Source organism: Penaeus vannamei, chromosome 20, assembly GCF_042767895.1.
Source record: "Penaeus vannamei isolate JL-2024 chromosome 20, ASM4276789v1, whole genome shotgun sequence".
NCBI lineage: Eukaryota > Metazoa > Arthropoda > Malacostraca > Decapoda > Penaeidae > Penaeus > Penaeus vannamei.
This window is the reverse complement of record NC_091568.1, coordinates 12255019-12259937: the sequence shown is the minus strand read 5'-3', so window position 1 is coordinate 12259937 and position 4919 is coordinate 12255019. Positions and strand designations below refer to the sequence as shown.

Genomic DNA, 4919 nt, shown 5'->3' with positions numbered 1-4919 from the left:
TGTGTGTGTATATATATATATATATATATATATATATATATATATATATATATATATATATATATAATACATTGATGCATGCACACTTGTACTATTTCTTATTGCGCATTAGGACATGTATCAATACGTTTAAAACTGATAGCGGACGCATCGGTGTCGAAACTTAGCGACACTTGTTACCGCGAACATGAAATTACGTGTATTTACAACGTATATTTTACATTGACTCATGTTATGCTAAAATACTTTTCTCAGGATAATGTATGATTTTATGTTAATGAATGGAAACTATACATAAGGTCAAATATAAAGAGATGTTCGAAGAAAAAATGAAGCATAAACAGTATATGGAAACTCCAGTCGGAAAGATTCAACGGCCATTTAAGACTTTAAATGTCCTGGTTTGCGATTGCGAAAAGAAAATAATAACAAAATTTGAAATGAAGAAGACAAACTTGATTTAGAATAATTAATAATATATAAAAATAATTCTACCGAGATTTTTCTAGGAAGCCAAACAAGGAAAAAAATAAGTAGACATTAACCATTTACTCTTCACGATCGCACCATATTTGGCATTTTCTACAACCTGCTGCTGGTAAAGTATCTCTTCATTATTATGATGTCTCACGCCTCACTTCAACTCTTTAGCACTGAGATCTTGATTCCACGAGGTCTTTTGGATCTCCAGGTTAATGTGTGTTCAAATTATAGAGGAATTAACCCGTAGTTCGACAGAAAATCAAGTTTGACATATACGAGGATGCATTCCTGGAGGGGGGTTTGGCACCGTGGGATTTTGCGGTGCCAAAATCAGGGCATGGGGAACTCTTTACGACATAGTACTGTAAATGGAATATATACCCTTTATAACCAACATGTGAAAGCATTGTGAAATCTCGTCGGCCTCTCCCTGGGTGAATATTTACACGCCTTGGCTTGTGGGGCGATCTCGTCCTGGTTTTTCGCCGCCGTTTCGAGGGTTTCGGTTTTTTTCTGAGGTAAAACTAAGATTATTTTTATGCCTCTGGTAAACTGCTTAGAAAGGGGGCTGGCCTGTGTTTTATGTGACTATACAGTGTTTCTTTAGTTGGTGTAGATGAGGCTTAAAATAGATAGTTGTGTAGGTGGGGAGTTGTCAATTTTTATATTCTTTTCGCTAAATTTTAGGGGTCATTCTGTGGAAATATATTCCTATAGATATTGTTTTTATTATTGAATATGTAGTTAAGAAAAGAATTCCATTGAATCAGACTTGAGAACAAGCAGAATTTATACCACAGTGACTTATGTAATACCGTGAATTTCTGTTTGAAAAAAAAGATAGGAGACAGAGCGTAAATATTTGCAGGATGTCTTTCAGATGTTGATATTTTGATTAGCTCACAACGTCTAGGAATGTTCTCTATTCAACGTCATAGGGTAGGTGAGGGCATTTTTTGTCGTGGTATTGCATCATCTTCAGAGCCTTCCTGGTGTTGATTTAAAAGATATTCTATTTTTAGAGTGTTTTTGTTTGAAAGTATTTATGTATATGTAAAATAAGTGATGGAGAGGTCTGTGAGTTTGTAAAAAAGAGGGAAGACGAGAGAGAGAGAGAGTGAGTGAGTGAGAAGAAATGACAAAAGTAATAGAACAGTCAAAAAAATGTGGGGGTGAGAGACAGAGGAGAATTAAAGGAAAAAGCATTAAAGTAAGTTGTAAAGGAGATAATATAAGAGTGAATGGGAAAGGGAAAGAATACATAGGAGTAAAGGAATGGATGTCAGAGAGAAGAGAAAAAAAAAAAGTGTAGAAGTAATAGAGAGGGAACGAGACTTTAGGGGGAAAACTGTAGGAGGGAAAGAATGCTGAAGTGAAGAACGGTGCATGGAATGGGGATAGGAGGAGATGGGCGGAGATGTACGAGTTGAAGAGAGACATGTTAAGTGGGAATATGTGGGGGTAGGGGCAAGAACAAAAGCTTGAGAGGGAGTGAGTATGATATTGAGAATTGGAATAGGTATAGTAGTGAGTGTGAGAGAGAGAGATGGGGAAAGGAAATGAAAAAGAAAGGAGGAGGGAGGGGCAGTGACATGGGAGTGAGTAAGAGAGAGAGGGAAAAACGAGAGAAAGAATGTGAGAGAGAGGTGGTGAGTGGGAGGGGCAGGGGCATGGTATGATATGGTATATGGTATGGTATGATATGGTATATGGTATAGTATGGTATGGTATATAGTATAGTATGGTATGGTATGATATGTTATATGGTATGATATGTTATATGGTATGATACGTTATATGGTGTGATATGGTGTATGGTATGATATGGTATATGGTATGGTAGAGAGAGAGAGAGAGATGGGGGGGTAGAGAGAGAGAGAGAGATGGGGGGTAGAGAGAGAGAGAGAGAGAGATGGGGGGAGAGAGAGAGAGAGAGATGGGGGGGGTAGAGAGAGAGAGAGAGATGGGGGGTAGAGAGAGAGAGAGAGAGAGATGGGGCGGTGTAGAGAGAGAGGGAGAAGGGAGAAGGGAGTGAGAGAGAGAGGGAGAGGGAAAGGGGAGTGAGAGAGAGAAGGAGAGGGAGTGAAAGGGGAGGAAGGGGAGTGAGAGAGAGAAGGAGAGGGAGAGGGGAGTGTGGGAGAGGGAGAGGGGAGTGAGGAAGAGGGAGAGGGAGAGGGAGAGGGGAGTGAGAGAGAGAGGGAGAGGGGAGTGAGGGAGAGGGAGAGGGGAGTGAGAGAGAGGGAGAGAGGGGAGTGAGAGAGAGAGGGAGAGGGGAGTGAGAGAGAGAGGGAGAGGGGAGTGAGAGAGAGAGGGAGAGAGAGAGTGAGAGGGAGAGGGGAGTGAGAGAGAGAGGGAGAGGGGAGTGAGAGAGAGAGGGAGAGGGGAGTGAGAGAGAGAGGGAGAGGGGAGTGAGAGAGAGAGGGAGAGGGGAGTGAGAGAGAGAGAGAGAGGAGTGGGAGGGGCAGGGACAGGGGTATTAGCTTGGAGGGATAACTATAATTATAGCATCAATTTTTTATGAGATATAAAGTGATATCTATAAGGTTATATTTCACTTCCTTAAAATAGATTTACCATGCTTAACCTGTTTTAACCATGTTGTGTTTGGCAACTATATATATATGTGGTAGTGTATCTCTGAAAAGCAACCAGTCATGGTGAAGTAATGATAATGCATTATTTAATGTTACCAAGAGAGTAATTAGTAAACACTTGTTATTTTGATCACAAAGAGAACATGTGGTTGTAGGTGCTGCCAACCTTATACGGTGTTTTTTCTCTAACCAACTGGGGTGAAAATAACTGAGGGTGCCATGAGGGATTGTTCCTTTTTACCCAGAATACTCATTGAGAGGTAGCAAATAGACAGATAAAATTGGTTGTCATGGTATGCATGGTGGATGATGAAACAAGGCAGTAGTAGCAGGATGGGGTACAGAAGTGTGGGAGTATCAAGTGTGAAGGAGGTATTTGTTGCATGTCTGAGGTGTGATGCGTCAGGCACTCAGACACCTGGCAGGATGCCCATTGCCATCACAGTCTGATCTTGCTGGCCACATGGACTAGTTGGCTCAGATCTATCCCAGTTATAGTATTGGCTGAGTATCTGTTCTCTTCTGGTCAACATACTGTGAAGAAATGATAATTATGATGAGACATTTGAGTATTTTTCTTACATGTTGACGGGAGTGCTGTGTGCAAGTATTGATTCAGAGGTTTTAAATGCTGATAATAGGAATTTGCTCTTGAAAATTGGCAAGATTCAGTTTTCTCATGTTATGATCCATGTTTTTGTGGAAATTAAATAGTATTCACATGAGAATGTGGTAATAGGAATTGAAATTGCACGTCAGTGATCTCTAGTGAATCCTCTGGATCTAATAGGGGTAAGAACTTTTTTATTGTATTGGGTCTTCAAAAAAAAAAGAAACACTGCTTAATTTGTGTTGTAAGAAAGATATTTAATGGTCATTTATATTATGATTGTCAGAAATGGAAATTTTAAGTTATTTTATGGTTTGCAATTTTTTATATTGTAGTAGCTATCCAGTTGTTGCATGTTTTGTTCAGCTGACTGTTGTCATGTTTCATAGGATTGTGTATGTTAGATGAAGAAATGATGATTAAGTTCACTAGGTATTTCTTATACATAGCTTAGTATCAGAAGTGCCTTGAAATCAAAGGAAGTACAGAAAAGGGATTATTTGAGATTTTAGAAATATATTTGATATTAAATGTTGGTGTGGAAGTATAATCAAAATATTACATTATATACGAACACATACATATATATATATATATATATATATATATATATATATATATATATATATATATATATATATATATATTTATATATACATATATATATATACATACATATTTAATGTATGTATGTATATATATCATATATAGTATATATGTTGTATACATTTATTTGTTTATTTATGCACTATTTAGAATGACGTTCACACATAGGAAAGCAAGTGTATATATATATATATATATATATATATATATATATATATATATATATATATATATATATATATATATTTATATATACATATATATATATACATACATATTTAATGTATGTATGTATATATATCATATATAGTATATAAGTTGTATACATTTATTTGTTTATTTATGCACTATTTAGAATGATGTTCACACATAGGAAAGCAAGTGTAAACATACCATGTTACATTATGTAGTCTTATTGCAATCCATTTTACAAAATTTTTAATTACGGTTGATAATTAGATGCCAGTATGTTGATCATTACTGATAATTGGAAGATATGCTATTTAGTTTCTCATTTGTATTTCTTCGTGTTCTGAAGACACAGTCTTACAATAATTGTCAAATTTATATTGGTGTTTGTTGATATGTGGTAATATTTTAGAATATATTTGAATTTGGGAAGCATT

At 36.6% G+C, this 4919-nt stretch overlaps 1 protein-coding gene across 1 annotated transcript in view; it reads left to right on the top strand.

The window, feature by feature from the left end:
- Nucleotides 1-569: 569 nt before the first annotated feature.
- The window catches only part of LOC113801193 (poly(A) RNA polymerase gld-2 homolog B), a 37094-nt gene continuing 32744 nt past the window's right edge, over nt 570-4919 (top strand). Inside the window, exon 1 of the mRNA XM_070135020.1 lies at nt 570-598. The gene's annotated coding sequence lies outside the window, so the exon portion shown is untranslated. The remainder of the gene's footprint in view (nt 599-4919) is intronic.